General features: G+C 37.9%; 1 long non-coding RNA gene across 16 annotated transcripts in view; it reads left to right on the top strand.

Annotated features, from left to right (window-relative positions):
• Nucleotides 1-12,881, top strand: part of LOC118533483 (uncharacterized) — a 595,288-nt gene that overhangs the window by 217,893 nt on the left and 364,514 nt on the right. For 10 of the 16 annotated variants that reach the window (XR_013441789.1, XR_013441794.1, XR_013441793.1 and 7 more), the window contains exons 2-3: nucleotides 1,181-1,242; nucleotides 7,871-7,904. The exons of 2 other annotated variants lie outside the window; for them this stretch is intronic. This is a non-coding gene — a long non-coding RNA (uncharacterized LOC118533483). Of the gene's footprint in view, nucleotides 1-1,180; nucleotides 1,243-6,365; nucleotides 6,517-7,870; nucleotides 7,905-12,881 lie in introns of those variants that run through there. 4 more of the 16 variants (XR_013441787.1, XR_013441798.1, XR_013441796.1 and 1 more) reach the window with 1 other exon arrangement.

Raw genomic sequence — 12,881 nt, 5'->3', positions numbered from 1 at the left:
TGTAGTAATACCATGGAGAGAAGAAAAATTCACTACAAATAAAAGGAAAAGTAATATAGTGAATTTGAAAGTTACCAAAATTCATTTCTTATTGATGAGTTCAGTGGAAGCCTAATACTAAGTAAACTGATGAAAAAAAATCAATGCAATAAACTATGAATGATGAAAGTTGAAATAAATACTTTGCGTATAGAGGACCATTATTCTAAATGTCTTTAATTTTTTAATAATTCATGTCTTTATGTTTATAAAAAAGGAGGAATTATTGCTTGGTGGACTCGAAATGCATGTAAAAAGCCATCTACTAGAAGCCCATATTTAGTAAAAAGTCCAATGATATTGGCGACCTTACGATTTTTAGTATCATATATTCTGACTTTGACAAAAGTACATTAGGGGAGGTGAACCTTACTTTTAAAAATGGTGCTGACAAATTGTACTGAATGCATTATACAGCATACTTACTCTGTCAAGGATAAACTGCTTTCCAAAAAGACAAATAATTTTTGGACCATAGAAAGAACACAGCTCAGAATATGTATGTATGTATATTGTATATGCTTACGAATATTCTGGGGGACAGCAGCAGCAGTTTTGACAAAATTCAACAGTTCCACACACACGCATATGCAAACATACATATGAGAGTGTGTGTGTGTGTGTGTGTGTGTGTGTGTGTGTATTTTTTTATGCTTGTAAAGTTTTTAATGTGTTCAAATCGAGCATACAGGCTACTGGTTCTGTGTATTTGCAGGTGGGCTTATGCACTCATTTTCTCTCTTCACACATCATTAAAAAAAATATAACTAGTTAATTTAATCAATTCAATCAGAAGCAGTCAATTCACTATGGGAAAAAGATCACTTGAGCCACTTTTACTGAATTGATTCTGTCTGCATTAACCTAAGACAGTTGATCTTGAAGCCCTCTCAAACTTTTGTCTCTCTCCCTTTCCTGTCCCCTAATCAGTTTATACCCTAACCCTTCATCCTTTCTCTTTCCCTTTTGCCCTGCCCTCCTCTCTCCCTTCCTTTTGGGTTCTTTCTTGTTAAGAAGCCTTTTCCATCTGCCCCCTCTTCCCATTCACCCTCCTCTCTCCCACTCCACCACACACAGAGCTTCCACTGCCCCACTGGGAAAAAAAAATTCTAAAGCTGGTGTTTCTTTTTTTGAATTACAGAGATTTGAAAGTATTGCTTTGCTGAAAACATCTGGCTGCCAGTCTAGAATGTGACTGTTAAGGTAATAACTGTGGTTTTTTCACTTTAAAGACCCTTTCATCCCAAAGGTTCTTGGGTCCCCACTCAGCGTAAGTTTAAGACCATCTCTGGGTTTGTTTTCTTCTTAGTAAGATACCTTTGTGGGTGTGTTGTGTGTGAGCTGCAAGGTGCACAGTTTTCTGAGGGGTGGGGGAGGGCTGACATGCAAGGGAGGGGAAGGAGGCAATGTTAATGTTTGGGAGTGCTTTTGTGGGCCCACTTTGGAAATACTTCCCCTTATCTTTCATTCAGAATGCAGGGGATAAGGCAAAAGTGCAGGCCACAACCGAGAGAGTCTGAATTATGCATTAAGCTGATAATGCCCCAGAATGCAAGCTTATGTCAATAAATAACTAGGCTGGTAGGAGGAAGGAGGTCACTTTACTTGTGTGTGGAGGGCACCACATAGGGAGAGAATAGAGGAAGCCTAGGTGAAGGGTGAAAGGGAGTTCACATACTTTAGCTTGCTGTGATGAAGAAGTAAGAAGCGTAAGTTAATATTGAAATTATTACCTAATGCTTATTTGCTTTTAAATTGATTTAGCCAAGATAACAAGACTCTCCAGTGTGGACCCTATGTGCCCAAGTTTGCATTTGTGGCAGGGTTAGCCCTTCTGTGGAACCTTATGTAAAGAAATTCTGTCTAGGGGAGAAATTAATTTGAATCCTTTAATGGGACCTATAAACTCTTTTAAAAAGCAAGATTTTTCAGGGTGAAGTTTGGCAAAATACATAAAAGGATACTCAGGGTTTTGTTTCACTGGGTATCTTTCCCTTATTAATATGTAGTAGAAAAGCAGTAGAAGGTAAGCTTAGTGGAAGGAGCAGAAAGATTAAAAGAATGCTATAAATTATCTCTCTGGCCCATGATACAGCACTACCCAATGCTGATGAAAACTGATTCTTTAATCTTTGCATTGCTTCTCCTGCTTTAGTAAAATTCATCAATGAATGTGACCATTTTCTACTGTGAGAAATTAATCGTGGTGCAGGTACACACACACACACATGCACACACACACACGCACACGATTTTAAAAAATATTTAGTAATGTCTCCCAAGAAAATGGAAAATGTCCAGGGTGGGGGCCTTAGCTTATAAACAGCTGAACCTCTGCCTATTTTTTCTTACCAAAAAAAGAGAAGAAATTACACGTATATTTCATCATTTTCCTACTTTTAGACAGCAACTTGAAGCCCCTGATTGTGCAATCAGAAGCTTGTGCTTAGACTCTCTGAAGGAGTGAATACGTTTGTCAGGTCAATTCTATATGCACACATGCATATATACACACCAACAAATTAAAAATGGATCTGGGAAAACACCCTTCTCCTCAGAGAGTCATATCAAGCAGTGTTTAAATTAAATAATTTGCAGAGTGTGGGGAATAAAGCCTTTGTAGCAGTATCTGGAGGTTATCTTCCCTTGGGAAATTCCTGCCATTTAGTCCAATCTGGTGCATGCCAGTGAGATACACATTCATGTATACACACACTAGTAGATAGATTTTATTTTACATCTAAATTATATTTATTTCTTGGGGTTATCTGCCATTTTGGGTTTATGTCCCCCCCCAAAAAAAAGAGGTGAACCTCTTGTGAAGGGCTTAGGTCATTAAGATCCAAACAAAAGAGAGGAAAGGTTATTAGTGAGCAGAAATGAGGGAAAGCTTACTTCTCCTGGCATAAAGCCAGTTATCCCACAGCTCCTGGGGGAGCATGGCTGTGATCGGGAGTACATTTCAGCTCAGGTCAGTGTTTGATTTTGCTCCCAGCCCATTGACTGATGGCAAAGAGGAGACATGGCTGTGATGAGGTAATATGAGTGGGTAAACCACACGTAGCAGAAATTAGTTGATTTCTTGCTACTTGTCCTACTCAACCAATATGTAATCCGAACTGGATGTTAGTACCTCATGCCATGTTTCTATTGCACTCATTTCTCTATAGTTGATGTATTCATACGTAATCAGCATGCCTGTCCTGTGGAGGACACAGGCCAATCACAATAGGGATGGTGAATGAAATGTTAAGAGGAAGAGGGAGAGACAAAGAGGGAGAAGGTACCTGACTATCTATGAACAGGGAATTTTAAAAGTCCTGATTAGAGGTATTTTCAAGAGCAAATAGTTATTTTCCTCAGGGCTACGATTATCTTTGTACCCTTTAGACTCCCAATTTATTCCCTTAAAAAAATTCTTGCAAATTACTAGTAGCCTGTATAGAAACCACGAGTAAGGGCAAAATTCCTGGTGACTCCTGCATTCTGGCTCCCCTCCCCCGCCCCACCGCCACCCCGTTTCTTTGACAAAAATACTGGTGTATTATTTTTCTATGGCTGCCGTAACCAAATGCCAGACTGGATGGCTTAAGTAACAGAGACTTATTTTCTCACAATTTTAGAGGCTGAAAGTCTGAGATTCAGGTTAGTCAGCAGGGTTGATTTCTTCTGAGGCCTCTCTCCTTGGCTTGCAAAATGTCTGTCTTCTCCCTGTGTCCTCACACAGTTGTCCCTCTGCATGTGCATGTGTCTGGTGTCTCTTTGTGTCCAAATTTCCTCTTCCTATAAGGACACCAGTCATTGGATTAGGGCTAACCCTAAAGTCCTGGTTTTAACTTAATCATTTCTTTAAAGACATTATCTCCAAATATGATTACATTCTGAGAGGGTTAGGGCTTTAACATAGGAACTTGGGAGCACACAATTCAGCCTCTAAAAACTGGACTTCCAAAATATTTGGTAGAATGATATTTTTCCATTCATCTCAGCTAACTTACTTAGAGATTCATCCCCCCAACCTTCATTCTCTTCTGTATGTTTATTTAGAACTGATTGAAGGTGATTTATTACAATTAATGTAGGTGGTTGTGTTTGTTGTTTTAAGAAGTGAGGGTCGGGGAAAGAGAAAAAAGCTTATTTAAGAAAACAAATAAATCTTGCCTGAATTTTTTTAAAAAGAGAAGGTCATCTCTTTCTTCTCCTAGAATAGCATGGTGGCAGGACAGACGGTTTTACCACAGGGGCTAAGAAAGCAGGTTTTCGAGTCCGCTCCGCACATACTAACTCTGACGTTGAACAGGTTGCTCAGCCACACTATTCCCTTGATTGATTCTGCCTCTGTATATTGTGGATAATAAGTAGAACTGTTTCAAAGAATTGCTGGGAGGATTAATTGAGATGATATGTGCAAAGTGCGTGGCATGGTGCCAAGCTCACAGTAAATGCTAATTATGGTCTGAATGTTTATGTGCTTCTCAAATTCATATGGTAAAGCCCTAACCCCAATGTGATGGTATTCAGAGGCAGGACTTTGGGAAGTAATTAGGTTTAGAGTAGATCATGAGAGTGGGACTCTCATGCTAAGCTTCGTGCCCTTACAAGAAGAGAAAAAGAGAGATTTTTATCTCTTTAGGAGCACCACCAAGGAAAAGCGATATGGCACAGCCAAAAGGCAGCTATCTACAAGCTGCAAAGTGGGCCCTCAGCAGACACTGATTCTGCCCACACCTTGATCTTGGACTTCCCAGCCTCCAGAACTATGAGAAATAAATTTCTGTTGATCAAGCCACCCAGTCTATGATACGTTGTTATAGTAGCCCTAGCAGACTAAGAGAGTGCTCAATAAATATTATTTACCTAATAATAATAATAACAATAACCCCAGACACAGAAAGCTACACTGTTCACTGGTGCTGGACAGAATGTAATACCCTTCCTGAATTTCCTCCGATTATAGATTGTTAGAGGTGGAGCTAGGTGCAAGTTCTTTTTCTGTTAGTTTAAGTGGACTTTGATAGAGAGTTGGATTCACAAAGTGTAGATAAAACACAAGTAGGCTTTAATGTTAACTCCTGTCCTCCAAAGATCCAAGGATCCTTGGTCAAAAAGTAATGAGTCAGAGGAACATTGGAATAGAGGGGCTGGGGTTTCTGGCAGCCTGACTGTCCCCAGGAGCCTGGCTTGTTTTCCTCTGGAGAAGCTCAGTCTGTGAAGCATGAGTGGCACATACCAGCTGTGTGTCCTCTGGTCTCTTAGTGAGACAAGCCACCAGGCCCTCTCCTTGTCCACTGGACAGAGGCTCAGCCTGAGTCTGGGAGTCCCAGACACAGCAGAGGCCACAGGATATTCAGGACTGGGCTGCCAGACAGAGGTTACCCACAAGTCTTTGTAAAATGTGTAGTTAAGTGCCAAACACGTTCTTAGGATTAGGTCAAGTGTTGCCAGCAGTACTCAATATGCCGTACTGTAATCAACTTGCATCAGCCAGCACTTTATTCTTAAGGCCCTCAGGGCTCAACTACTTTAGAAACAGTCCAGTAACTAAGGAAATATCTATTGTTATCTATTGTTTTAAAGTTGCATTTCCTTAAGGAGCCCTTGGCTTCATAAAGGGGATTGTCCCATGTGAAAATCTACTTCAAGATACAGCCCTTAGTCTTGAGAGAAGCTTGGGAAGTAGAAAGGCACTTTGAATTGAATACAAAAACAAGGAGTTGGAGCTATGTTAAAATAATAATGCTAAGGATACTAATAGCTGATGTTTATTGAGCATTTTCTCTATGGGAGATACCATGCTAGGCTCTTTATATTTTTTATCGTATTTAATCTCCATAATCCTACGAGATAGGTATATTATCTCAAGTTAACAGATCAATAATGAAGTTTTTAAAAAGGATTGCCAGGATTCAAACCCACCGATTTGGGCTATTTATTTAGGCTTCATTGCAATCAATGCAGTAGTTGCTGTATCTGGATGATGATAAGAATCACCTGTAGTTTTTTTAAACACGTATTTTAATACTGTACATAACTGTAAAAGTATGAAAATATAGCACAAGAGATGATTTTTATAATTGTCAATTGGGAAAGACCATTCTAAGGAACAGACAAAATCTCTGATTTAAATTACATACAAAGTTAAAAGCTTTTAGAAAGTAGCAAGAAAAAGATCAATCAGACAATACAAAAATGGGTATAGGATATAAACAGGAAGTTAGTTCATGGAAGAAATGAGAATGACGAATAAACATACGAAATGAAGCTGAAAATAAAAATTAAAAATGAGATACTTTTATTTTTAAAATATTTTATTTACTTATTTTACAGAGAGAGAGAGCATAAGCGGGGGGGCAGCAGAGGGAGAAGGAGAAGCAGACTCTCCCCACTGAGCAGGGAGCCCGACTCGGGGCTCGACCCCAGGATTCTGGGATCATGACCTGAGCTGAAGACAGACGCCCAACCAACTGAGCCACCCAGGTGCCCTGAGATACTCTTTTTAATATGTTAAATCGGCAAAATTTTTAATTATGAAAAATACTTAGCATCAATGAGTTGTGAAGAAATGGGCCATTTTGTACGTTTTGTAGGTAAGAGTAGAAAATGATACAGCTCTTTGGAAGGGCAATTTTTCAATATATATATTAAAATTTTTAATTCACATATCTTTTATGCAAAAATTCCATTTCTATACTACAAAAAACCACATACAAATGAAGATAGAGTATAAGGATGTCCATAGAAATATTTTTTTTTGCATGTTTAAAACCAATATGTTAGGACAATAGTGAAAACAAGGTAAAGGCTAAAACATTTATGATATTTTATACTATGGAATACTATATAGCCATTAAAAATAATAAAAATAGATAATTTTATTTATTTCTAAAGATTTTATTTATTTTAGAGATAGAGAGTGCAAGCAGGAGGGGCAGAGGTAGGGGGAGAGAGAATCTCCAGCAGGTTCCGCCCAGTGCAGGGCTCGATCCCATGACCCTGAAATCATGACCTGAGCTGAAACCAATAGTCTGATGCTTAACTGACTGTGCCACCCAGGCACCCTGAAAAATAGATAATTTTAGATAGATCTAGATATAAATCAGAATAACATGAAGTGAAAAAGTTAATTTATAGAACAGTATGTGTAGTCCAATTTTAATTATGAAAAATGCATACACAAATAAATTACAAGTGAATACCTAAAGAGACTGTAAATACACATCTGTATTTAATAGTAATTAGCTCTGTGAGGGGTAGCTGTTGAGGGTATAGCAAGAGCATTCTTTCATGTTCTTATTTGTATTGTATGGAGTGTGTTGATTTTTAGTCATCAACATATATATTTCTTTTTCATTTAAATTTTTATGAAGTGGCCCCGCCCAAGTGATTGAAAATATTATTGCTTTTAGAAAATATGATTGACTTTTATATTAATAGATAAAAATATATGCATGGATAAAAAGATAGACCATAGACAGGGTCTTTAGAGGAGATAGGTTTTCTTTCTGCTTTCCATATATTATTGGCCAGATATTCTATAGTGAGTACTACTGTTCCACCCACAATGTATTGAAAAGAAAATCCCAAAGATTGGGATCCAGGGGTTAGCATTTTATGAAGCTCCTGAGATAAGTCTAGCAGTTAGTTGGGTTTCAGAGTAACTGCCAAAGGCTTCACATCTCCAAAGGATTTAAAGGCTATGAGAACCTTAGAATCTGAATATGCCTAGAAAGAGTGATTTCACTTAAATTTTGCTTGAAGGTAAATTCTAGAGAATTTAATAGTTTCCTTTACATTCATGAATACTGATTCAGCATTCCTTTTTGGCTTCCAGATTCTCAATCCACTGTGGTGATGCTATTACTTTGGTGAGTTTTCCACACTTGCTGAATATCCTATACCTCATGCTGCTATTTGTATTAACTGCATATGGTCGATGCTCTAATTCCAAAGTCAACACTTCTGAGTGTGTATTTAATTGTTTACAGAATAAGCAGTGGGGTGGTTTTAGAAAGCCCATGACTGGTTTTCCACCTCTTCTTTTACCTCTTCTTTTCTTTTTGTTTGGGATATGTTGCAGAGTTTTTCAGGCTATGGCAGTCTTAGAAAGAGACATGATTACACTTCATATATGAGCTCCTTCTTTTTCTATATCTGTTGTTGGAAAGGAAGGGCCAGATGTGTGTATTTTTAAAAGAACCTTGAATTAATCTACATAACTTTGAACAATCATGTCTGCCTGCCGTCAAGTCTTTCTGACACACCAGTATGCACACCAAATGTTTGTCCACTTAACAATGAGACACTTATTTTTGTATTCCCAGATTTACTGGTATTCGCTTAGAATGCAATTTCCTTCCGTATGAACGTGAGACAGGATCCATTTTCCCTTGTCTGCTCAATAGTTCTATACTGACCCATTTTGCCTTCTGCCCCCTGTGTGTTTCTTATTTTGGAGGTCAGATTTGGGTGAACTGTTATATCCGCCATAGCTACTAAAACAAAAATCTTTGGAGAAAAATACAAAATATATATTTGTGGTTTGTCTGTATCTTGAGGGTCTTCTTCACATTTCATATTTTGGAATCTTAGTGATGCTCAAGTTCCTAACCTTTTGGTTAAAGTACCTACCCCTGGCTAAGTGTCTCTTGCTACAAAAAAAGCTACAAGAATGGGGACTGTTATAAAGGGGGGGAAAGCTCTTCAATAATTAGGATTCATCTACAACTAGAGCATTTTATTAATTACACATTGTAATCACATGGATAGACACAAAACCAATCGTGCAAGTCTGTATTTAGAGGTTTGTAGACAGAAGACTTAACGTAAACATAGAAATGTTAAACCTACTCAGCTGTAACCTGCAAAGAAGATAACAAGAAGGATTCTGTTCTCTGTATGATTTGTGAACAATGCTAAGTAAATATTCATCATTAATATATAATAACTGTTGCTTTTGGCAGTTCACTTTTCATTTAATTTGATAATGTGTCCAGTAAATGAAGTGGTACAGGCTACAGTGTTTTACCAACACAATTGCATATTTTCAATCATTGTTAAATGAAGGCAGCTCAAGGCAAAGCTTTAACCCCCACTAGTTTTGTGTGTGATAAAAAGAGAAGGCGCTATCAATCTTTATTGTCTGTCTCGCTTACTGTAATTGCATTCAATAGTCCACTGATTCTGTTGTCTGTGCTAATGTCAGGAACAGAGGAGAGCCAGATGCTCAGACTTGATCATATGCATCCAGTGGCCACTTTGATAAGTTGGCAGCAAGTCGCTGGGTTTGATGATAAATTGTTAACGCTATAGATTATGAACAGCTGAACACTGCAAGTGTACATGGAGGAAACTTCTTACCTTGTTTTAAATCTGGCATCATGATGCTAACTAAAGGGCATGTCATGTATTATTCAAATGCATCTTGCACTGGAAATGTGCCAGTGACTCATTGTATCCCTATGAATAGTAAAAGCAACAACAACAACAAAAATCCACAGTGATTTGAACATGACATTAATGGTCCCAGGATTATGAAAAGCATTTTGAAATACTGTTTAATAGTTTTGATTATCTAATTCAACAAGAAGAAAGCTTCTAAGTTGTATTCACATTTAATCCATATTAAATCGTGCTCTTCCTGGTCATTTCTGTTATATTAGCTGATAATGAGGATGTTTTCTAAAAACAAACTGGTTTTTCATTAGTTAAAACCCATGGCAATTTGCTTGTGAAGGGACATAAATTGGAGCTGCGGGGCAAGCGCTGTGTTGAAATTTTTGCCAAGATTTTATTTCATGTAGATATTCTGCTTCTAAGAGAGATGTGATATAGGCCATTTGTACAGAGTATATAATAGGTCTTATTTCTGTTGAGCTTATGTGACAGTTGTAAAAGTTCATGTCATGGTTTTTAAGTCATTAGCCAACTCTTACAGTTGTTTAAAAAAGCTGAGATGATGGTGAACTGTATAACAGTCTCATACCAGGGAACACTGAGCTGTTGACCACATTTTAAATGGAAAATCCTAAGTACATCCAGATGAATATTTCTTTACCATTGGAGGAATTGCTGTCTGATCATTATATGGTTCAGTTTCCCTAAAATAAACACATACAAGAAATACTGTTGGATTTAAGGATCGAGACAAGAAATGTCTCTTGCCTAACTGGTGTGTTCCTTTTTTAGATAATGGAGATTTTGTAACCCATTGTGAATTCCTTTTTGCCTGTGCTGCTAGGAAACTCAAAAGTCATTCATACTAACTTTTTCTTTTTAAGTTTTTATTTAAATTCCAGTTAGTTAACATACAATGTAATATTAGTTTCAGGTGTACAGTTTAATGATTCAACACTTCCATACAACACCCAGTGCTCATCATAACAAGTACACTCCTTAATCCCCATCACCTATTTAACCCATCCCCTCACCCACCTCCCCTCTGGTAACCATCAGTTTGTTCTCCATAGTTAATCTGTTTCTTGGTTTGCTTCTCTCTCTCCCTCTCTCTTTCTCTTTTTCCCTATGCTCCTTTGTTTAGTTTCTTAAAATTTGTACTCACTTTTTTAAGCTAAGTTTTCAGCTATGATTATCTCTTTTCTATTTCTCCTTCATTATTTTCTTGTGACTTTATCTTGTTTTTCTTGTCTTTTATTGGCAGGATGGATATATTAGGTAAATGGATAGCAGAGAGAAGAGAGGGAATAAACTTTACCATGAGGTTTTAAGGGCAGAATCCTGAGGCATTTACTGTGTCACCAGAGTAAGAATTGATCTCTAGTTATTACCAAGATAGGATTCCAGCTGGCATTGGAAAAGTTACTTCAACCTCTGTGGGGGTCAGTTCCTCATCTTAAAAAAAAATGGATATAATAAAAACATTTAATTCATAAGATTCTGGTGAGGTTTAATTAATATAAAGTAAACATTTAATCAGTGTTAGCAACTGTGATGGTGGTAGTGTTTATGTGAACTCTAGAAGGTAAAGATAATACAGTATGACCCAAATGTTAGAATTTAATTCTGATGACATCTGCAACTGAGTCCAAACCGTAAGGTGATCTCATGCTCAATTTGGTGTATTACAAGTTAGATCCTGTTTTAAGCAAGCTGATATATGAGACTATTGGTTTACTCATTCGATTATTTAAGAGATGCACTCTTCATTCATAAAAGATGTTTAACTTTGTAAAATTCTTCATTTTAGTGTTCTTTGGGGGGGATTCAGGCTTTTCTGTAAAAATGAGTGATTTAAATTTATATAGGATTTGCAAGAGCTTGTTGTTGGTCTATAGTAAGATCCTGTTCTCCTTCACTGAACCTTGAGAAAGAGTTTGACCCAGATGAACCCTCTCTCCTGGATCTCTAGGATTATTGCTTATCTTTTATTTATTGTGAGGAAACTCTCAGTTTCCTGTGGCCTGATGGGGGCTGCTCCTTCCCAGGCTTGCTCCTGCCTGTCAGTCCCTTATATGTTATAGTGCCTGGGGCTTGCCTTCGGGCTCCTGGCCACTCCACCTATACACTCCCCCTTGTGACTTCACCCAATCCAGAGGCTTTAGTGTCCATCTCTTTGCTGGTGGCTGTCAAATTCCCATCTCCAGTGTGGCCCCTCTCACATACTTCATTTCACTTATCCAACTGTGTATTCAACATCTCACCTTAGATGTAAATAATCATCTAAAATCTAGCTTGTTCCCCACCCTCAGGCTATCTCATTCTCCAGTCATACTTATTTCAGTGAGTATTACCACCATCTGAAGTCGCTCAAGCCAAAAACTTAGTTATCATCCTTGCTTCTGCTTTGCCTTCACCCACTATACCAATCTACTAGAAAGTCCTGTTGGGGCTATCTCTGGACCATATAGGATCTGGTCTGCTTCTATCCACCTTTTCTTTCCCCACCTTAGCCAATATGCCTAAACCACCTGCCTATCTTTCCCTTATCCCACTGCAACAGCCTCCTGGTCTCTCTGTTTCCCCTCATGCTTCCCTTATCATCTGTGCTCCATAAAGCTGTATTTTAAAAACAAATAATATCATGGTGCTGACTTCTTCTTAAATCCTTCCAATGGCTTTCTATCATACTGAGGATAAAAGCTAAATTTTTTTCCCATTGTCTGTGAGAGCCTACTTTTCTCAAGTCATCTCTTCTGCACCCTCATCCCTTTGTTTCAGGCATGTCAACCCTGCTTTTACTCAGGGCCTTTGCGTAGATGTTTTGTCTGCTTGGAACACTCTTTCCAAAGATTTATACGGGGCTGGCTCTTTCGTGTCATTCAGGTCTCAGCTTGGGTGCCGCCTCCCTTAGCCTCTCCCAACATGCATCCCCTGCTGTTGCTTATATTTTATTTCCTTCAAAGCTTATAAAATTGTCTGATTATTTCCTTTATTTATTTGCCTATTTTCTGTATTCCACTACTAACATGTGAGCTTCATGAGAACATGAACCTTTTTTACCTTGCTTACCCGTGAGCATTGTGCTCAGCATATTGGTTAAGACTGCAGACTCTGGGATCAGATTCACCAGTCTGGATGCTGTCACCGACACCCACCAGTTGCTTCATTCTGTGTGGCTCAGTTTTCCCATATGAAATGGAGACCATGTTAGCATCTGCTCATTACTGTTATTATGGGGAAAGGATATGAAAAATGTGAAATATTTATGACAAGTCTGGCACTCGATAGTTTTTGTGTTTTCTTACTCAGAATAGTCGCTCTATACAGTTGATGTTCAATAAATACATGTTGAATAACATGTGAAAAGATACATAATGATATTTCATGTTTTGTTGATGAATATTTCTGAATATTATCTATTCTAGTATTAATTTATGAAAAGATCT

Source organism: Halichoerus grypus, chromosome 10, assembly GCF_964656455.1.
Source record: "Halichoerus grypus chromosome 10, mHalGry1.hap1.1, whole genome shotgun sequence".
Classification (NCBI taxonomy): Eukaryota; Metazoa; Chordata; class Mammalia; order Carnivora; family Phocidae; genus Halichoerus; species Halichoerus grypus.
This window is presented reverse-complemented; position numbering and strand designations above follow the sequence as displayed.